This window comes from Balaenoptera acutorostrata, chromosome 3 (assembly GCF_949987535.1).
Source record: "Balaenoptera acutorostrata chromosome 3, mBalAcu1.1, whole genome shotgun sequence".
In the NCBI taxonomy this organism is placed as follows: Eukaryota; Metazoa; Chordata; class Mammalia; order Artiodactyla; family Balaenopteridae; genus Balaenoptera; species Balaenoptera acutorostrata.
Genome location: NC_080066.1, coordinates 132,116,960 through 132,143,492, shown reverse-complemented (window position 1 = coordinate 132,143,492; position 26,533 = coordinate 132,116,960). Strand labels below are relative to the sequence as shown.

The window sequence follows — 26,533 nt, the reverse complement described above, 5'->3', positions numbered from 1 at the left end:
ACTCACATTCAAAGTTGGAGGACTTACTAGCTGACTGTCAGCCTTATTATAAAGCATACGAACAGTAATCAAAACAGTATAATATTGGCCTAGAGATGGACATATAGATCAATGGAATAGGACAAATAGTCCAGAAATTGAGCCATACATAAAAAGTCATTTGATTTTTGACAAAGGCGCCAAGGCAATTCAGCGAGAGAATGAACTCTCAATAAGTGGGGCTGGAATAATTAGATATCCTTAAGGAAAAAAACGACCTCAATGCATATATAAAAATTACTTTGAAAGGATTACAGATCCAAATGTAAAAGCTAAAACTATAAAACTTACAGAAACTTTTAGAAGAAGATCTCTGTGATCTTGGGTTTCTTAGGGCACATAAAACCATGACACATTAAAAAATAAACTGAACTTCTTTATAATTAAAAATTCTGCTCTTTGAAAATCACATAAAAATGACAAGGCAACCCTCAGACTGAGAAAACTATTTTTAAAACACTTGTCTGATTAAAGACTTAAATCCAGAATACATAAGTAGCTCTTATAACTAACAGAAGACAATTCTCTTAAAAATAGGGCCAAAAGATTTAAATAGCCACTTCTCCAAAGAAGATAGACAAAGGGCAAATGAGGATTTGAAAAGATACTCCACATTATTAGTCATTAGGAAAGTGTAAACAAAAACCACAGTGAGATACCACTACACACTCACAAGAATGGTTAAAATTAAAAAGACTGAATACCAAGTCTTGCTGAGAATTTGGAGCAACTAGAACTCTTAGACACCGCTGGTGGGAATGTTAAATGATACAGTCACCTTGGAAAACAATTTGACAATTTCTCATAAAATTAAATTCATTTATCACGCAACTCAGGTATCTCATTCTTAGGTATTTGCCCTAGAGAAATGAAAAGATATGTCACCAAAGACTTACACAAGAATGTTCATAGTAACTTCATTCATAACAGGTCCAAACTGGAAACAATCCAAATATCCATTAATAACAGATGAATGAATAAACATATTGTAACAACTGAATAATACCCAACAATAAAAAGGAATTACTGATACATGCAACAAAATGGATGAATCTGAAAAGCATTTTGCTAAGTGAAAGAAGTCAGATATAAAAGCAAGGAAGAAAAAACTAGATGCCATATGATTCCATTTATATGAAATTATATAAAAGGCAAAACTAAAGATGAGTAGTTGTCAGGGATGGGTAGGTAAGGGGAAAAGGCAGAGAAGAGAGGAAGTGGTGGCGGGGGAGAGGCTAAAAGATGGCTGTAAAAAACTTTTTGGCAGGACAAAAATGATCTTTATCTTGATTGTGACACTGGTTACATGATTATATACATTTGTCAAAAGTCATCAAATTATCTACTTAACATTTGTGAACTTTATTTTTATTGTATGTAATTCATATCATTAAAAAATGCTAATTTAAAAAAATTTTAATGAATCTACACGTTCATTAAAGTGCCTTACGTGTTAAGTAATACATCACCTCAAACCCTTCACTGCATGACACAGAGCATAAACAAAAGTGAAACAATACATTAGGTAAACTGGCTAAATCCATGGCTTCAAAAAGTTTAAACCAGACCTTACAATTAAAATGTAGGAAGTCACGGTGATTTGGAAATAGACTATAATTTTAAAGGATACTAAGTAAAAACAAAAGTTGGCCTTTTATGTTTATCAAAGGTTACCATCCAGCAAGAATTCTGGAGAGACAAAAGAAAATTTCTTGTTAAAAATTGCAATAGCAGAGTTTTTAATAGGTAGTATTTCACTTGTCACATGGTATAACTGTTCATTTGTTTGTCTGTCTCCCCTCATCAACCAGGCTCTAACTTCTAGAGGACAGGTCCATGCATTGCTCATCACTGAATTTCTAGCAAACTGCCTGGCACATAAATGACTGTTGAATGAAAGAATGAACTGCAGATATTCTCATGCTAAATTAGGTTTCTTCTCCAAAGTCCACATGTAAGTAAAACTTCCTGCAGGAGGACATATGGTAGATGCACTTCCATAAAACATTAGCACTATTTTATTCAAGCTTCAGAGCATTCTTTATTGCAATTTAAAAATTACGAAGTTCTAAAGAGAAATCAGGCAACTGTATTTAATGTCTCACCTTTAAATATATGATGTGCAATCATTTCAAAAAATCTTTAATTTCCCTTTACTAGAACAGGTTCAAGATGGTGGAGTAGAAGGACGTGCCCTCACTTCCTCTGGGAGAGCACTGGAATCACAACTAACTGCTGAACAATCATCGACAGGAATACACTGGAACTCACCAAAAAAGATACCTCACATCCAAAGACAAAGGAGAAGCTGCAATGAGACGGTACGAGGCACGCAATCACGATAAAATCAAATCCCATAACTGCTGGGTGTGTGACTCACAAACTGGAGAACAATTATACCACAGAAGTCCACCCAATGGAGTGAAGGTTCTGAGGCCCACGTCAGGCTTCACAACCTGGGGGTCTGGTAACGGGAGGAGGAATTCCTAGACAATCAGACTTTGAAGGGAAGCAGGATTTGACTGCAGGACTTTGACAGGACTGGGGGAAACAGAAACTCCACTCTAGGAGGGCACACAGAAAGTAGTGTGTGCATCGGGACCCAAGGAAAGGAGCAGTGACCCCTTAGAAAACTGAACCAGACGTACCTGCTAGTGTTGGAGAGTCTCCTGCAGAGGTGGGGGGTGGCTCTGTCTCACTGTGAGGACAAGGACACTGGCAGCAGAAGTTCTGGGAAGTACTCCTTGGCATCAGTCCTCCCAGAGTCCGCCATTAGCCCCACCAAAGAGCTCAGGTAGGCTCCACTGTTGGGTAGCCTCAGGCCAAACAACCAACAGGGCGGGAACCCAGCCCCACCCATCAGCAGGCAAACGGATTAAACTTTTACTGAGCTCTGCCCACCAGAGAAACAAACAGCCAGCTCTACCCACCACCAGTCCCTCCCATCAGGAAACTTGCACAAGCCTCTTAGATAGCCTCATCCACCACAGGGAAGACAGAAACAAGAAGAACTACAATCCTACAGCCTGTGGATCAAAAACGACGTTCACAGAAAGGCAAGATGAAAAGGCAGAGGGTTATGTACCACATGAAGGAACAAGATAAAATCCCAGAAAAACAACTAAATGAAGTGGAGATAGGCAACCTTCCAGAAAAAGAATTCAGAAAAATGATAGTGAAGATGATCCAGGACCTCGGAAAAAGAATGGAGGCAAAGATCGAGAAGATGCAAGAAATGTTTAAACAAAGACCCAGAAAAATTAAAGAACAAACACCTAGAAGAATTAAAGTACAAACAGAGATGAACAATACAATAACTGAAATGAAAAATACACTAGAAGGAATCAATAGCAGAATAACTGAGGCAGAAGAATGGATAAGTGACCTGGAAGACAGAATGGTGGAATTCACTGCTGCGGAACTGAATAAAGAAAAAAGAATGAAAAGAATTGAACACAGCCTAAGAGACCTCTGGGACAACATTAAATGCAACAACATTTGCATTATAGGGGTCCCAGAAGGAGAAGAGAGAGAGAAAGGACCCAAGAAAGTATTTGAAGAAATTACAGTCGTAAACTTCCCTAACATGGGAAAGGAAATAGCCACCCAAGTCCAGGAAGCACAAAGAGTCCCAGGCAGGATAAACCCAAGGAGAAACACGCTGAGACACATAGTAATCAAACTGGCAAAAATTAAAGACAAAGAAAAATTACTGAAAGCAACAGGGAAAAACGACAAATAACATACAAGGGAACTCCCATAAGGTTAACAACTGATTTCTCAGCAGAAACTCTAAAAGCCAGAAGGGAGTGTCATGACATATTTAAAGTGATGAAAGGGAAGAACCTACAACCAAGATTACTCTATCCATTAAGGATCTCATTCAGATTTGATGGAGAAATCAAAAGCTTTACAGACAAGCAAAAGCTAAGAGAATTCAGCACCACCAAACCAGCCTACAACAAATGCTAAAGGAACTTCTCTAAGTGGGAAACACAAGAGAAGAAAAGGACCTACAAAAACAAACCCAAAACAATTAAGAAAATGGTAATAGTAACATATATATCTATAATTACCTTAAACGTGAATGGATTAAATGCTCCAACCAAAAGACACAGGCTTGCTGAACGGATACAAAAATAAGACCCATATATATGCTGTCTACAAGAGACCCACTTCAGACCTAGGGACACATACAGACTGAAAGTGAGGGGATGGAAAAAGATATTCCATGCAAATAGAAATCAAAAGAAAGCTGGAGTAGCAATACTCATATCAGATAAAATAGACTTTAAAATAATGTTACAAGAGACAAGGAAAGACACTACATAATGATCAAGGGATCAATCCAAGAAGAAGATATAAAAATTATAAATATATATGCACCCAACATAGGAGCACCTCAATACATAAGGCAACTGCTAACAGCTGTAAAAGAGGAAATTGACAGTAACACAAAAATAGTGGGGGACTGTAACACCTCACTTACACCAATGGACAGATAATCCAAACAGAAAATTAATAAGGAAACACAAGCTTTAAATGACACAATACACCAGATAGATTTAATTGATATTTATAGGACATTCCATCCAAAAACAGCACATTACACTTTCTTCTCAAGTGCACACAGAACATTCTCCAGGATAGATCACATCTTGGGTCACAAATCAAGCCTCAGTAAATTTAAGAAAACTGAAATCATATCAAGCATCTTTTCAGACCACAACGCTATGAGATTAGAAATCAATTACAGGGAAAAACCGTAAAAAACACAAATATATGGAGGCTAAACAATATGATAATAACCAAGAGATCACTGAAGAAATCAATGAGGAAATCAAAAAGTACTTAGAGACAAATGACAATGAAAACACGACAATCCAAAACCTATGGGATGCAGCAAAAGCAGTTCCAAGAGAGAAGTTTATAGCAATACAAGCCTACCTCAAGAAACAAAAAAAACTCACATAAACAATCTAACTTTATACCTAAAGGAACTAGAGAAAAAAGAACAAACAAAACCCAAAGTTAGCAGAAGGAAAGAAATCATAAAGATCAGAGCAGAAATAAATGAAATAGAAACAAAGAAAACAATAGCAAAGATCAATAAAACTAAAAGCTGGTTCTTTGAGAAGATAAACAAAATTGATAAACCATTAGCCAGACTCATCAAGAAAAAGAGGAAGAGGACTCAAATCAATAAAATTAGAGATGAAAAAGGAGAAGTTACAACAGACACCACAGAAATACAAAGCATCCTAAGAGACTACTACAAGCAACTCTATGCCAATAAAATGGACAACCTGGGAGAAATGAACAAATTCTTAGAAAGGTATAACCCTCCAAGACTGAACCAGGAAGAAACAGAAAATATGAACAGACCAATCACAAGGAATGAAATTGAAACTGTGATTAAAAATCTTCCAACAAACAAAAGTCCAGGACCAGATGGCGTCACAGGTGAATTCTATCAAACATTTAGAAAAGAGTTAACACCCATCCTTCTCAAACTCTTCCAAAAACTTGCAGAGGAAGGAACACTCCCAAACTCATTCTATGAGGCCACCATCACCCTGACAGCAAAACCAGACAAAGATACTACAAAAAAAGAAAATTACAGACCAATATCACTGATCAATATAGATGCAAAAATCCTCAACAAAATACTAGCAAACAGAATCCAACAAAACATTAAAAGGATCATACAACACGATCAAGTCGGATTTATCCCAGGGATGCAAGGATTCTTCAATATACGCAAATCAATCAATGTGATACACCATATTAACAAATTGAGGAATAAAAACCATATGATCATCTTAATAGATGGAGAAAACGCTTTTGACAAAATTCAACAGCCATTTATGATAAAACTCTCCAGAAAGTGGGCATAGAGGGAACCTACCTCAACATTATAAAGGCCATACACAACCAACCCCCAGCAAACATCATTCTCAATGGTGAAAAACTGAAAGCATTTCCTCTAAGATCAAGAACAAAACAAGGATGTCCACTCTCACTACTATTATTCAACATAGTTTTGGAAGTCCTAGCCACGGCAATCAGAGAAGAAAAAGAAATAAAAGGAATATAAATTGGAAAAGAAGAAGTAAAACTGTCACTGTTTGCAGATGACATAATACTATACAAAGAGAATCCTAAAGATGCCACCAGAAAACTACTAGAGCTAACCAATGAATCTGGTAAAGCTGCAGGATACAAAATTAATGCACAGAAATCTCTTGCATTCCTATACACCAATGATGAAAAATCTGAAAGAGAAATTAAGGAAACACTCCCATTTACCAATGCAACAAAAAGAATAAAATATCTAGGAACAAACCTACCTAGGGAGACAAAAGACCTGTATGCAGAAAACTATAAGACACTGATGAAAGAAATTAGAGATGATACAAACAGATGGAGAGATATACCATGTTCATGGATCAGAAGAATCAATATTGTGAAAATGACTATACTACCCAAAGCAATCTACAGATTCAATGCAATCCCTATCAAATTACTAATGGCATTTTTTACAGAACTAGAACAAAAAATCTTAAAATTTGTATGGAGACACAAAAGACCCCGAATAGCCAAAGCAGTCTTGAGGGAAAAAAACGGAGCTGGAGGAATCAGACTCCCTGACTTCAGACTATACTACAAAGCTACAGTAATCAAGACAATATGGTACTGGCACAAAAACAGAAATATAGATCAATGCAACACGATAGAAAGCCCAGAGATAAACCCACGCACCCATGGTCAACTAATCTATGACAAAGGAGGCAAGGATATACAATGGAGAAAAGACAGTCTCTTCAATAAGTGGTGCTGGGAAAACTGGACAGCTATATGTAAAAGAATGAAATGAGAACGCTCCCTAACACCATACACAAAAATTAACTCAAAATGGATTACAGACCTAAATGTAAGACTGGACACTATAAAACTCTTAGAGGAAAACATAGGAAGAACACTCTTCGACATAAATCACAGCAAGATCTTTTTTGTTCCACCTCCTAGAGTAATGGAAATAAAAACAAAAATAAACAAATGGGACCTAATGAAACTTAAAAACTTTTGCAAAGCAAAGGAAACTACAAACAAGACAACCCTCAGAATGGGAGAAAATATTTGCAAACAAATCAATGGACAAAGGATGAATCTCCAAAATATATAAACAGTTCATGCAGCTCAAAATTTAAAAAACAAACAACTCAATCCAAAAATGGGCAGAAGACGTAAACAGACGTTTCTCCAAAGAAGACATACAGATGGCCAAGAAGCACATGAAAAGCTGCTCAACATCATTAATTATTAGAGAAATGCACATCAAAACTACTATGAGGTATCACCTCACACCAGTTAGAATGGGCATCCTCAGAAAATCTACAAACAACAAATGCTGGAGAGGGTGTGAAGAAAAGGGAACCCTCTTGCACTGTTGGTGGGAATGTAAATTGATACAGCCATTATGGAGAACAGTATGGAGGTTCCTTAAAAAACTAAAAATAGAATTACCATATGACCCAGCAATCCCACTACTGGGCATATACCCAGAGAAAACCATAATTCAAAAACACACAGGCACCCCAATGTTCATTGCCGCACTATTTACAACAGCCAGGACATGGAAGCAACTTAAGTCCCCCTCGACAGACAAATGGATAAAGAAGATGTGGTACATATATACAATGGAATATTATTCAGCCATAAAAAGGAACGAAATTGGGTCATTTGTAGAAATGTGGATGGATCTAGAGACTGTCATACAGAGTGAAGTAAGTCAGAAAGAGAAAAACAAATACCATATATTAACGCATATATGTGGAACCTAGAAAAATGGTACAAATGAACCGGTTTGCAGGGCAGAAACAGAAACACAGATGTAGAGAACAAACGTATGGACACCAAGTGGGGAAAGTGGTGGGGGGTGGGGGGGAGTGGCGGTGGGATGAATTGGGAGATTGGGATTGACAGGTATACACTAATATCTATAAAATGGATAACTAATAAGAACCTGCTGTATAAAAAAATAAATAAAATTAAAGTAAAAAAAAGAGTGAACACATCAAATAACCATCGGACAAAATAGTAAAAAAAAAAAAAAATTTCTCTTTACTAACCAACCCTACAAATTAATAAGAGATTTTTTCAAGGTAACAAAAGGATTGATAGTGTGAAATTTTATGCATATCTTGTTTTCTTCAGACAAAATCCAATGATCTGGAATTTTGTGCCAAGTTAAATGCATTATCATGGGAAGTAGAATGTTTGAAAAGATTAACCTATCTAGTTCAGAATGACACAAAACTTGTGGCAAAATCAACGTAAGCTAATTAAGGGCCACATGTTTAGTATCTGGCAGAAACTAAACTCACTTAAATAGGTAGTTAAAAAAAAAAAGAAATCAAAATGTTGCACCGTATTTTACAAACACTCTAGAAATGTTTTATCAACAGGGCAATTGTGACTGAGGTGGCAAGAAACAAGCACAGGTCCCAGAGTTAGAAGAAGAGTGTCATGTTCTGGTTTTGTCACAAACTGAATCAGGTAAAGGTGTCAAATCATACAAGTCATTTAACCTCCTTATCTGTAAAATGGAGAGACTATTACTTTGAGGACCAAATAAAGTAACCAAGTAAAAGTTCCATTTATTAGTAAAATAAAAAATGTCCTACAGATATACATTATTATGATGCTAGAAAATCTAGTTAAAGGAAATAAATGCTTACCTTCCATTAATTTTTTTTTTTTTTGGCCATGCTGTGCTGCTTGCAGGATCACAGTTCCCTGACCAGGGATCGAACCCTGGGAGTGAAAGCGCTGAGTCCTAACCACTGGAAAGCCAGGGAATTCCCACCTTCCTTTAATGTTTAAGTAAAAAATACCATACAGTATATGAATCATGGTTCTTACATAATCTGATAAATAGTATGCATCCTTGCCCTACAAATGTGTCCATGCACACATACAGTACATTTGTGTTTAATTTTAGAATTACAGTCTCTCTCTCATGACCTACAGTCTAGGTTAAGCACCCTGCTGTAGGCTGGCCCAGGTACACTATGATAATTTCTACACTCTTCTTTCTCCTACAGTATCAGTAGTAAATGACAATCCAGATAACTGTGATAAGACTTCGAGGTGTGTCTATACAGTATATCACACTTACAAAGCACTTTCAAATACATTATTTCATCTTAGTAGTATATTCCAGTTGCTAATAATTCTTTAAGATCCATGGCCTCACTCAAATATCAGATATAATTTAACTTCCTAACTGTAATTTATTATAATACCAAACTATAATGGTAGTTAGAATTCTTAATCATACTGTATGGCTATATTTCTATCTACATTTAGGCAGAAAAATCTCACTAACTAAGGTGCATAAACATTTATGAAAATCTATTTTATTTTACATTTTAGCATCTCAGAGAATTGAAAAAACACCATTTGTAATTATTCTTATGATTATATATAATTATTCTCATAATCAAACATTTAAAATATATAATATGATTTTTTAAATTACCATAGGAACCTCATCAATGACATCTCAATTTTTTTGAGGAAAATGTTCTATTTTATAGCTACATTCTATTGGTAATCTTCAAAATTCAATCTTTATTTATAGTTTTTGAAAATTTAAACAAAATATTTTTCAATTCTACATTAAATTTAACTATATGTTACTTTTATTCATATTTTACTCATATGTCAGACTTGGAAGGTACATACTTGGCTTTCATAAATACATTTTTAAGTTTGTTTTATGGGTCAAACTGTTCCCCCTGGCTTGTGGAAGGTTTAAATTCATAAAAGTACTCACAAAGTAACTTTATTAATATCCTCAGGGGGAAAACACACACACACACACACACACACACACACACACACACACACACGGTAAAATAAACTAGGAAGGGGTGGAATCTCTATACATGATTTTAGTTAATTTCTCCTTATCCCAATATAAAACATACCATATGCAGAGATTTTGTTTTCTGTAAGAATAGAGGACACACAAGTGGACAGATGAAGCAGGAACAGAACACAGAAGAGGGATGAAGAAGTAGAGGTCAGGGGAAGCTAAAACTCCTATTTCCAAGGAAGTCAAGGCAACAGCAGAGAAGATGGGTGGCCCAGCAACATGAAAGTTTTATAATTAAATAATCCCAACTTTTTGTGTTTTTTGCCCCTAATTTGAAAGAAAGGTAAGACCAATATAAACTCTTTAATAATAAAATATGACATCCATTATCATCTCATTCCTAGGCCACAGGGCCAAGCACATCAACCCAAATGGTCAGAGGTCCATGTCAATTTAAGATTACCTCCTCGTGGACAATTTGATCACCACAACATGAGTGGACACCACCACCTGTCAAGCCAAGGAGAAAAAACTGCAGGAATGGTCAAGTGGACATTTTCAATGGATTAAGCTTATGCCTTGGCCAACCCCAGAAAAGCAGAGGAAATCTGTGCAGACTCTACCTTCCTTATGCTCACAGAAAATTGATGGCATAAGGAAACAAGAAACCCTGTTCTTTCGCAGGCCAGGAAGAAACCCCAAATTAAGGCATTTCAAAAGAGACCTTGCCTTTCTGCATCGAGAAATCACAGATAATTTCTATCACTGCATTCTATTGTTAACGTTAAAAACCCAATCTTATGCTCTTTTGAAAGTTTAAGAAACAAAATTTGTATTTTCACAGGCTTTTGAAAATTTAAGCAACACAATGTGTATTTTTGAACGCCAACATTAAATCTGAATACACATGACTGTTACGGGAAGAGTTATATTTTACTTACATGTCAGACTTGGGAAATAGGCATATGGGTTTTCATAAACACATTTCTGTTACTTTTTTTAATGGGTCAAATGCCTCCCTGACTTGCTGAAGGTTCAAATCTACATGATGGTTCTCTCACCTTATAGAGATCAGAAAGAATAAAGCTGTCATCCTGTTGCGCTTAAGTCAAGAGCCAGCACTTTTCTAGGAGCTATGGAAGAATTCAGCAGAGGGAGAAATGCAGCATCTTGTCTGTCCTCAAACAGCTTACTGCCTACATGGAAGATGTGACTAACCTTAGTAATGCAGAAAATAACATCATACCAGAAAAAGATAGACAAACAGGAGTCCCACTACAACATGTCTGGTCAGGATTCAAAGCACTAGAAAATGGAATTCAGATGACCACAAACCAGCCTACCAAGCCCCCAAATAAAATTTTATATCCTTTCCCATCCCCTTGCCAATTGAGTATATATTTCAAAGTCTCCTCAGTAGAAAATAGATTATACATTAAAATGCATTAATTTAACTCCTGTATCTATAATATACTGATTACAAATTTCCTGAAAACGTATTGGTCAGAAACATGAGTCTAGTTCAAAAATCCATAAGCCAATTATTAAAGGAAGTTTTGTTCTGGGACTTCCCTGGTGGTGCAGTGGTTAAGAATCTGCCTTCCAATGCAGGGGACGCAGATTCGATCCCTGATCAGGGAACTCGATCCCACATGCATGCCACAACTAAGAGTTCGCATGCCACAGCTAAGGAGCCTGCAAGCCGCAATTAAGACCTAGCACAACCAAAAATAAATAAATAAAATAAAAATAAAATAAAATAAAAAATAAATAAAGGAAGTTTCATTCTATGTTATGAATAAAATAACTTCCATTAGCTTTTCCTGCTAGGTTTTAATCGACAACTGAAATTTACAAAAATTTATCTTTACATTTCTCCAGGCACCAGTAACAGCAAATAATTTAGTAAATGACAAATTATCAGTTCAACATCCTTTCTACAGATTTAAAATGAATGTGGGTTCAGTTAATGAATATTTGAAGTTAAAAAGATTTTATTTTAAACAGATTTATTTGGAATTTATTTTAAATTGTACGTGACACTTGACATTTCTTAAAAACTATGCCCTGATCTGATTTCCTTGCATTTCCTTAAGATCACATTTAAAACTCTTGGGTTTATTTGAGCTAAACCTTCCTTAAGTATGGTGATTTTTCTGAATCTCCTTTTATAATTAGCAAGTGACACAAGTTTCTTAACAAAGATTTCAGAAGTGGCACCACTGCGGCTGACCTTTGTTTCAGTGTGACAATAAACCATGCAAAAAATTAACTTTACCACTATATTTAGATGGGTTAAGTATAAAATTCTATTTTCCTTAGGAAAAAACACTTAAAGCATGTCTGACTGTTGTGATAAAATATATGCAACCACACAAAATTCCACTCTATTTTTTGGCTCACACTTGTCACTCACTTTACTGCTGAGGTTTTTCATGACACCACATTACCTCACTCCAAGATCAGACTGATAAACTATTAATATTTCTCAGTCATGGGCTTACAAGTATAAAATTAAGGTACTATCCACTGGTTACTCTTGAAGGAATAAATCAGTTTATTTTTTATATCCTATTTTTGAAAGTCATAAGAAAAGTTCTTACTACAAATGCCTTTGAAATAATTAGTGTCATAAAACAAAAGTTGTTTTGCAAGTTAGCTACATTGGAAATTTCTAGCTCAATTTCCCTTTTCCCTTTTGTTTACTTAAACAGAGTTCAACTCAAGTATTAAACAAAGACTCTAGTGCTATAAATTATAATTTTTATCATTAATGCAATGTCTACAGCCAAAGGTAAATTCTTTGGAAAAGTTTTTTTTTTTAAGCTCTTATTTTGTTACATAAATTACCCCTTAATTTATTTGTTTCTAAGATTAAATTTTTACCTTCAGAATATTTTACAAACTGCTATGGAATTATGAGAAAGTCAAGGAGTTTAGAATTCAGTCGTGTTATACGCCATACTGCAGCCCCTGCCCCCAGACCAGAGTGCTCTGTTATAAGGTCTCAGAACACGCCCTACTTCTTAATACTTATCAAAATTGAACAATTATATACTCCATTATTTAATATCTGCCTTTCCAGCTAAAAGTTTCTGAAGAGCAGGTACCATCATGCTTGTCAAGTTCACACATCTCCAGGGCCTTCCGTATAGTGTACACACTATTTGTCAAATGAATGAGATGTAAAACAATAATAGCCATTAGAAAGAAGCATACCTGAAATAAATTAAATGATATGTTGTAATGACCCATTTATTTGGAAACTTCATTCATCTGCCTAACAGAATCAGAGAATTGGCAATAAATGAGGTGTTTAGTGAATTAATACTCAATTAGATTACATAAATGTGATTACAAAGCTACAAAGGAACGGACATAGTAAATTAAGAAAGTCCTATTTGAGGAAGTAGACTTTATACAAGATTTTGATACTTTCTAATCTTTTTACAGAATCATAATAATCATATATTACCATACACTGGAAGCTAAATCTAAACAATAGTTAATCTATTAAATCTAAAATAAACTTGATAGGCACTAGTAAATTCTAAGATATAGTTGTTGCCCTCAAGAAAATTCTAATACAGTTGAGAAGCTAGGAAATATATATAAAAGGATGACTTATACAAAGTAGCATGTGCTCTGTTTCCATCAAGTGGTACAGGCAATAAGCAGCTCAGTTCAGTGGAAGGGGTAGAGGAAGCATGACCCAGACGAACTGTGTCTGTGTTTGACGGGACAAAGGGCAGAACAATTTGGCTAGACTTAAGGAGCTTCGAGATGACACTGGCAAATAAGTATTTACAACAGGAGGACAGCAAACTCATATGCCTACAGGGACAGTTAACATCGGAGTGAAGCCTTCAGGATGAAAAATGTCAACAGACACTTGGTCTCAATGTTGGAAGCAAGAGGATCTCTGTTGGGGACAACGGGGGATTGCAGAGCACACACCCGTATAAAAAGGGAAGCTGCTATGTTGCTCCAACAGATCATTGCCATGCCTTCTAGTTTTTTAAGAAAATTCAATTTTTTTAAATTTAAAGTTTCTCGATTTTTAAATGCTGGAAAATAGATGTTTTCAACACTGTGTTAAAACCAAAACATGTCTGTAGCCAATCTTGCTGGTGCGCCACAGGCTTGCAACTCTGGTTTGGCATGTCGAACTCCACGCCAAGAGATCTGGAGTTCATCCTGTAGTCAATGACTTAAGAGACTTAGCATTTATTTCATAATTTGCTTAGTTTTATACCTCTGCACGCTCCAGTATTTAACCATGTAAAACACTCAGCACTGCCAAATTATTTCACATTGGCCTTGTGTTAAGTATTTCACTGTTACAGGCCAATTTCATTCATTTAATTAACTGTAGAGTGACTTATAAGTTTCAGCTGGAACAACATTCAAAATGATACTAATAAAACAGTGTTGACAGAGCAGTACCTCAGAGAATGCTGACATTATATGTGTATACCACAACCCACTAGAAACACACATATAATCACTGGAGCTCCACTTCTCAAAAAACATGGGCCATAATCCACTACAAATGAAAAGTCCTTACCCTTTCCAGCATTTTCCCATAATCAGCAGCTTTCTAAAGGCTATTACTATACAGTACTTTCATTACCAAGCAGCACTCAAATATATGTAACAATGTTTTAATTCTACCAATCACTATAAGCTTTTAACTACCCAAAAACAATATTTAAGCATTAAAGGCCTATGTTTTAGCATTTTAATAAGCTTAGAGAAAGAAAAGATAATTAGTATCAGAGACCTGTTGATTCTTTCTGATGATAGTATTACAGAAAGTTAGAATTATAATTCAAAGGTAATTCCCAGATGAGAAAATTCTTAGTGCATAATTATGATATAAAATGCAGAACTATGAAAATTGCTCAATCACATGCCTTGAAATAATATTCACAATGAAAGTTATCAAAGCATAAAAGAAATATTAAACAAGCAAAGTTTCTATTACTCAATTTGCTCTGGCCCCTGGGAACCCCTAACCTGAGCCATCCGCTCCAGGAATGAAGGTTTTCAGGCTGGTGGAGTACCATGACGTATAGACTGGTCAGCTCAAACCTATCAGTGTTGCTGAAAAAGAAGCCAACTCAAAACACATGTCTCACTGGGGCTCTGTTTTATCCTTTTCATATGAAATGATTAATGGGTTGAATTAAAGAACATGTCGTCACTAGAAACAAAACAAAACAATCCTACCATACACTCTACTAGTGGGAAACTCAAAGGCTCCCCAGGCCTGTCAGAACCCGTTGAAGACCCTCATGGCCCCCAGCATTCTGAAGTCCCACCCCGCATTTTATCAGACATATTAAAATGTACTCACAAACAATATTGAATATTTATAGTATAAGGAACTGAACTGAAAGTAAGAATCATCTTTCAGAAGCTTTTCATTCTTGACCCCACTCCAGCCAGGTTTTTGTCCCCACCCTGCCACTAATACAGCTCTTGTCAAGGTCACCAGTGACCTCAAGGTTGTTAAATCCAATGAGCAACTCTCGGTCTTCAAGCTACTTGACTTGACACGACACCACTGAATCACTCTCTCCTCCCTGAGATGCTTTCCTTACTGGATTTCAGGTATATGCTTTTAATTTCCCTCCTGTCCTTCTGACTGCTCCTTCTCAGTCTTCTCTACTGGTTCCTCCTTATCAACTCACTCTCTAAAGCCTCAAGTGCCTCAGGCTCAGCCCAAGCCCCTCATCACAGAAAAAGTAACTCATAGTTCCTTCTTCCCATGGTGTGGGTCAGTAGAATTAATATCTACTAATAATAACACTGTTACTTAGGGAATGGAAACAATTAGGTCCACTATGTCAGAAATATGTGCATAATTCCTTTGGCTTAAGATACATTCTTATGAGACTTCTCTTTTCCACAAACTATAAATATGGATATGACCCAAGGCTTGGTCCATGGACTGCTTTCCCTGTCTACATACATTCCCTATATGATTTCATCCAAAGCCTGCTGGCGACTTCCAAATTTCTATCTCTAGCCTGGACGTCTTCCATAAACTCCAGATTCCTAAATCCAACAAGCTGCTCAACTTCTCCACTTGGAAGTTGAATATAACATGTCCAAAATGGCTCTCGGTTATCCTTCCCAAACCGGCTCCTCCATCAGATCCCCATCTCAGTTCATGGCAACTCCATAACTATGCAAAAAGCCTTGGTGTTATCCTCCCTCCGATCGCTATTTCTCATATCCCTCAAACCAGGAAATCTTATTGGTTCGACCTATAAAATAAATCTTGGTCATTTCTCGCCACCTCCTCCACTGCTACTGGCATCTCTCAACTGGATTATTGCCAACAGCGGCTAACTTGTATCCCTGCTTCCCGGGACCACCCCACTCCATTTTTCAATCTCAACACAGCCGCCAGTGATTCTATTAAAATGCAAGTCAAATCACCTTACTCTTCTGCTCAAAACTCTCCAGTGACTCCCCATTTCACTCAGAGTAAAAGCCAAAGTTCTTAAAATGGTCCACCAGGCAGACCCTACGTGATAAGCTCCCCAAACCTCTATAACTTCATCTACTGCTACTTTGTGGCCTTCTCACTGGTCCTGGAACAGACCAGGCACACTTCTGCCCAAGGCCTTCGCTGGTCCCTCTGCTGGAACACTCTTCCCCCAGGTGTCTCTGTATGGCCACCTTCTTCCCTCATGTCATCTACTCAGTGAGTCCTACCTTGACCATATTATTTGAAATTGCCAAAGGCCCTGCGTCCCTCCTCCAGTGCTCCTAATGTCCCTTACCTTGCTCTGCTTTTTCTTTTTCCAAACACACTACTTTCTAAAATACTATAGCTTTGTTATGTTTAGTGTTTGCCTCCTAATAGGATATAAGCTCCATAAAGCCCGGATTATTTTCTTTATTTTGTTCACTGACGTAGCTATGGGGCCTAGAACAGTGTCTAGCACACAGTAGGCATGTATTATGTTGAATGAATGAATGAATTTAATTAAACATTTAATAGTTTCAATTTCATAATTTTCTTTTAATATTTGAGACTTTTACCAAATCCTGAACATTTCTGTTGCTCCTAGAAAAGGTCCTTTGCACTTGAGGAATACAAAGATCCCAGCCTGATCTCCTGACCCAACCCAAATCCAGCAGCCCCAGGGAAGCTAGGGCCATCCTACCTTTGGCCATCATTGGTTCTGCTCCTGGAGTCCACTTAGCACTTACTGGGAAATATCTAATACCTCTCCAAACACATATATTTTGTTCCCCCACCAAGACAAGAAACCCTTTGGCAGGACTTGCAGTAAGTATTCAACACAGTCCTGGATACTTCATACAGAAGCAAAACCTGTTTTTTGAGGGACCTGGTGAACACTTGTAGAGTATTAAGTTTATTTAATTTAAGATATTATACAACACATAACAGGGCACAGGGTTATCTGGGGTAGGCCCCCCTTTTAATGAACAGAGCAGAATGACACCATGATTATTCTGGACTATCCTGTGCCTATTTTGACTGGATTTGTAATTATGCTATTTAGATGTAAATGTGTCTTTCTAATGTGCTTAAGTTTGTTTTTCTTAAAAACTCCTTTGAAACTTTCAGACTATTAATTTTCTTTGAATGAATGGTTTAAAAATCTTAAGTTTTGGGCCTAACAGAAAATCGTAAAGGGGTCTGCCCCACGTTTTATAAACTGTGCCAATGGTGGGGTGTGGGGCTGGGAGGAAGAAACAGTTGCTTTATCCCAATAATAGTGGCTTTCTTAAAAAGGACTCACATGAAATCTACAGAGTACAAGAGAAAAAGACATGGGACACTGGTACTCTAAGTTTAAAAGTACTTTGTACAACATTATTCATCACAAAGAGAATTTTTTAAATCTGTAAATTTAAGTTTTGGCAGCTGGAAAGAAATATTAGCAAGCAGGCAGAAGCTGCGGGAATGAGACTGCTGGAAATAGGAGAATTAGGAAAAATAACTCAATTAGTGATCAGTGGGACATGCCAGCTATTCTTAGTGCAGCAGTATAGATTGCCCAATATCTGTAACTGAGAAATACTATAATTTGTTGCCTACTTAATGTGATCAAAACACAAAATAAAATCTTGTGAGCAGGGCTTCCCTGGTGGCGCAGTGGTTGAGAATCTGCCTGCTAATGCAGGGCACACGGGTTCGAGCCCTGGTCTGGGAAGATCCCACATGCCGCGGAGCAGCTGGGCCCGTGAGCCACAATTACTGAGCCTGCGCATCTGGAGCCTGTGCTCCGCAACAAGAGAGGCCGCGATACTGAGAGGCCCGCGCACCGCGATGAAGAGCGGCCCCCGCTCGCCGCAACTAGAGGAAGCCCTCGCACAGAAACGAAGACCCAACACAGCCATAAATAAATAAATAAACAAATACTTAAAAATAAAAAATTAAAAAAAAAAAATCTTGTGAACAACTGCTTGTAAACAAAAGCTTAGGGATTTCCAATGGCTAGAAATCTTTGTATACATCATTTCTTTTTCTGTTAAGTAATAAAAGCCAACGTTTCTTGACTGTTTACTATGTGTCACACCATGGCACTTGCTTTACATGTGCTATTTCACTTAATCAAAACAACCCTGTGAGATAGTTGCTATTATTATCTTCATTTTACAGATGAGGAAAAAGAGATTCAGAGAGTTAAGTAACTTCCCCAAGGTTACACACTAGAAAACAGTGGAGCCTAGATTTGGACCCCAGAGAACTAATCTCAAAAATCTTGCTCTTAACGTTTATATTCTACTGCCTTTCTTCCATTTTGTCTTCAAAACTTATTACTCTTTTCTGTAGTAATTTCAGTGAGCAATTTGTCAGGCCCTATGGTGAGCACTCTTCCCCCAGGTAACTCTTATTTATCTCTTATTTGCTAAGATTATACATGCTAAGTTTTTGCTGTTATAAGCTGTATCTCATTTGAGCAGGATATGTTATTTACTACCCATTTATGAAACTTCAGGTTTTGCTTTTTTTTATTTGTTTGTTTGTTTTACCTTTTTTTCACCTTCCTAATGAGCCTAAGTTGAAATTCTGAGTCTTTTCTTGAACCACGAAAATGTCCTTTTTCTCTTTAGGGAAACATGAAAGAAAATATCTATACCAACAGTCTTCCTTCACAAGCACTTTGTTTTACCTATCAGATTTCTCATAATCCTATATTTTATTACAATAAGTGCTTCCTGGGAGCACTTATTACAATAATTGCCACAGATTTCAGCATCAGAATTTCACTGTTGTTTTTGGTAGACAGAGACCAGAAACTGGATGTTTCCAGGGATATTTAAGAAAAGATAACTTAAAGGGGGTGGGGGGGGGCAGAATGGAGGAGAAAAGTGTATAGAAAGGGGGTGACATAATGGCAGGAAGAGGCAAAAAATATATATTTATATATATTCTTATCCTTAAGAATAAATTATTCTGAAAATATTTAGAGAGCAGTCCTTTGAAACTGGGGTCAATCCTAGATTGTTTATGGATGAATAAAACAATGAGCCAGAAGGGACCTCAAGATATCACCTACTTGGCACTTATAACCCAAAGTCTCACTGGAGAGCCCTAGTAGAGAGGAGAGAAGGAGAAAGGGGTTAAACAGAAATTCCAAGGGCTCTGTACTGAGGGCAGAGGCAGAGCAGGCTTGAGGAAGTATAATTCTGCCTCACTGGGCCACAGCTCCATTTTCTCTGGGCAGGTCTGCTTCCATCTGAACTGACCCACAGGATATCTTTGTGTGGATCAGGAAAGGGCACCCCATGCTCCAGGCCAGTGGACTCACTGCTTGGACAACAGAGTAGTGAGCTGGGTTTCAGCTCTCAGATGGCACTAGTCTAGACTAGACTGGAAGTCAGAAGCAGCTTCTACTCTTGGCACTGTCATTAGCTGTGAGACTCTGAGTCACTCAGTCTTTTGGATCTTCAGTCCCCTCACCTTTAAGAAATGAAGGGGCTAGCTGTCACCTAAGGTCCCGTACCTTTTCCCAATTCTCAAGTGAAATCCGGCAATATCCAGTTGGTATATTCCGAAATGTGTCCCTGAAACACTAGGATTCTGTGGACTGAGTTGAGCCTTTATTGTTTGTGTGATATTGTATTTTTTTCTCTCACGTTTCTGATGTATTTTTTTCTTTTAATCTTAAGATTACTCTTCTTTCAATTCCAAACTGCTTGATTTTTCTTGAGCCATCAAAAGGTCAAGCCCCACACATCAGCCCCAAACTACCCAAATGTCTATCAACAGAATGGATAACCAAACTAGGTATATTTATTCACAGAAATAAAAGAAAAAAGAAGTACTGCTACCTGAATCAGTTTGGACATGACACCACGTTGAGTTTAAAAAGACACGAAAAAGAACTTATACTTGATTGCATTCAAATGCACCCCAAGAGGGGCTTCCCTGGTGGCGCAGTGGTTAAGAATCTGCCTGCCAATGCAGGGGACACGGGTTCGAGCCCTGGTCCGGGAAGATCCCACATGCCACGGAGCAACCAAGCCCATGAGCCACAACGACTGACCCTGCGCTCTACAGCCCGCGAGCCAAAACTATTGAAGCTCACGTGCCACAACTACTGAGCCCATACACCTAGAGCCTGTGCTCCGCAACAAGAGAAGCCATCGCGATGAGAAGCCCGCAAACCACAATGAAGAGTAGCCCCCGCTCGCCGCAACTAGAGAAAGCCCGTGTGCAGCAACGAAGACCCAACACAGCCAAAAGTAAATAAGTAAAATAAATAAATCTTTTTTAAAAATTAAGAAAAATAAATGAATGCAACCCTAAAACAGGTTAAAACTATCCTACGGCAGTAAAAGTCAGAATAGTGGTCATCCTTGGGGCAGGGATTATGACTGCAAGAAACTTGGAGCTGGGGCGGGGGGCGGGGGGGGTGTGCCTGGTAAGGTTCTGTTTCTTGATTTGGATGCTGGTTGCCTAGATATGATCACTTTGTGCCGTACACTTCTGATCTGTGCATTTTTCTGGCTGTATGTAATTATTCAGGAACGAGTTCAAAGAAATAAAGCCACAGGGACACCTACTCCCACCAAACAAAAGCCATCTACTAAAACTGGACAGTGTAAGTACTGCTACCTGTAGGGAGAAAATTAATTACATTTCATTTAATGTGAATCAGACAAAGAACCACCTGAGAAGCTAAGTGAGAAACATCATTAATTTCCTAAAATCTTCATCCAGAATTTCCTTGCTTTTTATAATGATTTCCTCCCTCACATGAAACTGTGGCTATAAGGTAGTATAAAATATTGCTTTTCCCTCTATCTTCATATACCAGTAAAACATTTCTGCTCAAAGTTCTATAACATACATGTACAAAGGCAAAGTTATTAGAAAACATCTGAAAATATCCCAGGATAATCTAATTGGAATATGGAGGCTCAAAATAAATACTTTTGATCAGAATTATCCCAATTACCACATTAATGAAATGATTTGGTTAATGACCAAATTTCTACCTAGATTCTTGCTGTATAGATTAAATTCTGCTAGGTAAGGCCACATAGGTGGAGAAAGGCATTCCAGAAAACGCTGTGCTACAGACAACTCCAAGGAAGCTCCAGGAAAAAAATGCCTTCTCCTTTGCTCTATGTTTGGTTTATCCGTGAATGTTTCGGCACAACACTTTCCTCCTTACGTTATACCAGCTGTCAGATCAGTGATTTCTTTCCCCTCCCCAATGTTCTAGGATCCCTCTTTGATCAATACGGTATACTGCACGACTGCTCCATTCGATACATATGGAAAGTGATAGTACACAAAGCATCAGAAGTAATTACACCACTAAATCATATAAGATAACTGGAAACACAGATGGCTTGTTTTCACTCAAAACTTTATGATAACTTCAGCCAATATTGCTGTAGAGTCTCTCTGGCCCCACAGCATGGGGGGTGGGCATTAGCAGTTCTCCCAAATGCTGGGGGACTAATTAAATATTTCTCGAATCATTAGAACTTAGACAAAAAATGTTTCCAGCCTTTGAAATGGGAAGTGGAGGTGGGGGGTATAAGGGGGAGAGGGGGAGCAGAGGATAGTAATAAGCATCCAGTCCCTGAATGCAATATTTAACACCAAACTAGTGATTCAACACAAATGCAGGCAAGGTTTCCAGCATAAATGTCACTCCGCAGCACTATTTCATGCTGTATACAGACTTTATAGGGCACCTTAATTCTAATCCTTTTTTTTTTCTCAGCTAAAAAGATCTTCTTCTTTAATTTACACTTTTAAATAGAAAGCTTTCCCTACTTCAGCCTTGTTCTCAATACTCATCCTTCTAAGTTTAGATTCTCCTTGCAATTCAATGCCCAGTACTCTACTTCTTCCTTCCTCTCAAATTATCCCTTTAACTTGTTTCTACTTATTTTTATAGGCCCCCAAAGCCTCTTCCTCAGAAGAATGTGCAATTCAAAAAGCCCTCTCAACTACTCCCTATATCAAAGTTTAACTACAGAGACCAACAATACCATTTTTCCTGTTTGGGTTTCAGGAAAGATACATTTTAACTAAAATTTCATCACTCATAAATTCCTTCACTAAATCTTTCCTTTGCCCCCCTCCTACACTGGATTGTTTTATATACAATCACAATGTAATCAAACACCCAAAATGTATAATTATATAATCATACAAAGACTTCCTAAAAATATATAATTTTAAATATATAACACACATCCTTTATAACTCTGGTATTGGGAGTACAAGCTAAAAAAATGCTGGAGTCTTCTTATTAGTTGTGTTTGCTGTTTCTTGTTGAGAAAGAACGGTAGAGGCTCATCATACAATTGCTATATCAGAGACCACAAACTGTTAACAACAGGATTCTACTGAAGATTGTAAACACATTTAAAACTTTTTCCTTTAAAAGAAGAAAGTTGGAATTGCATAAGCGAAAACCAAAGCCTCTATGCTTTGCCCATAAGGATACACAATTCTTATAACTGGAGTTTTGTACCTCTTAATTAAAAAAAAAAAGAAGAAGAATACACGATACTGATTACCTCCAGTTTCCCCATAGGCTTCATCTACCAAACCAGGGCATTTATAAGGTTAGTATTAATGAGTAGTATGAAAAATCCATCTCTCTATAAATGCAGAAAACTTTCTATCCTTCAGAAGACTTGAAAAAATATTAAAATGACTTTAGAGAAGGCTGGTGAAATTTAGTTCTGAACTCAGAAAACCACCTAAGGGATAATTTGTGAATGCCATCTGGGATCCAGGCAGCCTCATCAACAAAAGGGAAAACTGGCTGAGATCATCCAAATCTAAAATTCACATACATTTTTACATCTGGACTGAATTAATCTTTTCTTGGTACCGGCTTTCATGTATTAAAATAATTGTTTGCAGGTTTTAGTTTTTTTAAAAAAAACCCCACAGACTCAGAAATCAAAATCTGCAACATTCAAGTTGAAAACTACAAAGAATTCCTTTATCAAAAAAGTTACTTGTGAGACAGGACTCATTTACACTAAACTCTGAACTTGACAGCTCAGTCAAAAACAATTCTGTTTGAAACTTTCATTTCAAGCATCTGCAGCAAAAGGCTACATGGTCTATTATGTCATAAGTTCTGAAAGCCAAAAGCTTTGTAAGTGTAGTTAAAAGTGGAAACAAAGTTCAGAAATCAGAAAAGCTCTACAACCCGCCCCCCTCCCCCAATTCAACTAGACCAGCTGAATGAGTTTCTAAAGAACTTGTAGCTAAAGATTATTACCTAGCACATTGACATTTCGCTTTCAAAAGCAGCGGTCTTCATCCTGGCCCATTCAGTTTTCCTGTAGAGCCAGGAGCACCTTAAGTCTGCAAGTTCAAATTATGTATTTGAAGCTGGTAGCTTACCCCTGTTGCCCCACCAAAAAGGAGGGGGTAGAAACAGAAAGATTTCCTGTCCCTTGAAATGTTTGGGGCCCTGCAAGAACTGATTACTGTGGTCCATCAGTGTCAGATCTCAGGCACTCTTACAAGCAATTCAAAGGGGGGTGGGGGGGAATTAGTTCATATTACAGGCAGTCTGCTTTCTGGAAAAGATATCCTGCAGATAACTTGATACTAGATATCCCCTGGGGGACCCTTCTCATCTAATAATCCCAGAAGTCCATTTTAATATGAAATGTAAATCCAGTATGTTTACAAACATACTGAAAGAGCATTCTAATGTCAGCTGTCTCATACTGTGGAGTATTTTCATTTTTAACGTAATACTTTTATTTCTCAAAACCACACCCAAGGAAAAATGATTAAGTGCCAGAAGTTTTATACGACAAAGGACAACAGCACAGGCATCTGTTTTCCTGCCTCTCTCTTCTGGTCTTCTCCCCTCCCCCACTCTCTATCCTGCAGGCAGTTTGCCGGTCTTGGTGCTTGTTAAAATTACCTTCTACAATAGTTTCAGAATGCTGTAGATTCTGAAAAACTTCTGATACTTTAACACTGCTGAGCCTAAATTTATGCCCTGCTCTAAGAAGAGAAATCCAAAAGTCAAAAGCCTTTTTAATGACAGATGTATTACGGAAAATTTTCCCCACAAAGTTTTGATGCTGTGAAATATCAACTCCCTGAAATCACAGAAAGGAAATGACTTACATTCTTGCAAAATGAAGCCACTAGCAGTTTTATCCAACAGTATTCTCTAATCCCTAAACTACACCCTGTGGCAACGGGGAGTATTTCGTTCAAGGACTAAATTTAAATAGATGCTTATCAAACCAATAAACAAACATCGTCGGGTCCCAGAGAAGAAGAGACGGAATCCTACATGAGAAATCCAGCAAGAGGTACTTTTTCTGCACACTCAAAAAGGCTGGAGAGCACAGGCAAGTTAAAAGAACCCGAGAACGCTTGCTTAAGTTTTCCTTCCCCGCTGCGGGCAATGCACAACTCCTGAGGGAAATACTGGCAAAACAGATTTTTGCTAAGAAATCCAAACGAAAAGGGTGTCAAGGAGCTAATATTTCTTTGGACACTAGCTACACAACTGCACGGCCTGAAAATCCGCCAACTTTCATTTCAACTTTAAAATGGGCTTATTTTGACAGCTTTCCATTTTCTCCTGCCTTCAAGAAAACGCCCTCACCATTAGGTTATGCTGTCCCGGGACTGGAGGTGCTGCTATAATCCCTGTGGACCTCACCCGGTGGCTCCCAGCTGTCCATCCCTGACAGGTCCTGGCCCTCCCCGATCAGCAGCTGGGGGTCTCCTCTGCCCCGGGCCGGGCCTGCGCTCCGCCAGCTCCACCAGGAACCCAAATTCTGCAGGCCGCGCCCCCCACTCGCATCCCACCAAGGCCCCCTTCCGGCGTCGCCGAGCCCGAGCTCAGCCTCCGGCTCCCCCGACTAGGGGACGATGGGGCAGACCTCGCGCCTCAGGTCCCCTCCCGCAGTCGGGCTGCCCGGGCCGGCGCGCGCACAACAGGCGGCACCCAGGAATTCGGGGCTCAGGGGCTGGCCCCGCCACCGGGTCACAGCGACGGGGCGCGAAGGGCAGGCGCCCCAAGCCCAGGGCGCCGGCGACCACCGGGAAGCCGAGCACGGGCACCGAGCCCGGGGGCGCAGCCCACAGCCCCGGCCGGCCTCCCGCCCTCGCCGCAGACGCGGCCCCGGAGCTCCGCGCCTCCCCCGCCGCCCGGCTCGGCTGCCCCGGGGCCCCGTCCTCCCTTCCCGGCGTGGGCGAGCTCCGACTCGCGGAAAAGCGACCTTCCAGCCCGGTGCCCGACGCCCAGAGCCGAGGCAGCGACGAGAAGGCGAAGAAAGACGCAGAGAAGGGGACACCGCCTGGGCTGGGGCTCGCGACTTCCAGAAGCCCTCCCGAAGTCCCGTCCAGCCACCGCCACCCGGCCGGCAAGGGGCACAGTGAGCGGCCGGGGCGCGGTGGCCGGGCTGGGGGGGGCGTCCTGGGGAGCCGGGTTCCTGGTCTTACCTCGGAGAAAGCTCGCAGCACCAGGCGTCGGACTCCCGTCAGCTCGCAGTGCCTTCCTGCGGCCGCCACTCCTGCCCCACTGCTCTCAGCCCCTTGGCCTGGGCAGCCGGACGAGTGCTCCGCGTCCGCCCCGCCCCTCGCCCACGCCTCCCGCCCCGCCCCCCGAGGCTCCGCCCCCCGCCGGCCCAGAGGTGGCGGGGGCGGTGGCAGAGCCGCGGGAGCGGAGCTTGCAGCCGCACGTGGAGCGCCTGCAGGCCCCGCCCCGGACCCAACCAAGCGTCCTGCGGAGGGGTGCCGCGAGTCGGGGGCGGGAGGAAGCCGAGGGCGCCACGCCTCCGGGGTCGGAGAGGGAGGCGAGCCGCAGACGGATGCTGTGTTAGGACCGCGGCGATCTAGGCCTTTCGCCGCGAGACGGAGACGGAGGCGCGAGGGGACACTGTCAGCTACCCCCCTTCTGGCCTAATGGCCCCTTCCGACGCGCGGACCCCCGCTCCCGGGGATCGCTCCCTCCGGAGCCCGGTTGGGCTGGCCGCGGGCGGCAATTTGGCCTGATCTTCGTCTTATTAATTCGGAGCGACTGTGGGGAGGCCACTGAGTGAGGAGGCGGTCCCAGCAGAGGAGGCTTCGTGATTCCTTGCTCCCTCCCGTCC

At 39.5% G+C, this 26,533-nt stretch overlaps 1 protein-coding gene across 3 annotated transcripts in view; it reads right to left on the bottom strand.

Moving 5' to 3' along the window:
* The window catches only part of FRMD6 (FERM domain containing 6), an 84,709-nt gene extending 58,690 nt beyond the window's left edge, over positions 1 to 26,019 (bottom strand). For 2 of the 3 annotated variants that reach the window (XM_057543192.1, XM_057543194.1), the window contains exon 1: positions 25,884 to 26,019. The gene's annotated coding sequence lies outside the window, so the exon portion shown is untranslated. The remainder of the gene's footprint in view (positions 1 to 25,883) is intronic. The other variant, XM_057543193.1, reaches the window with a different exon arrangement.
* Between the last annotated feature and the right edge of the window lie 514 nt (positions 26,020 to 26,533).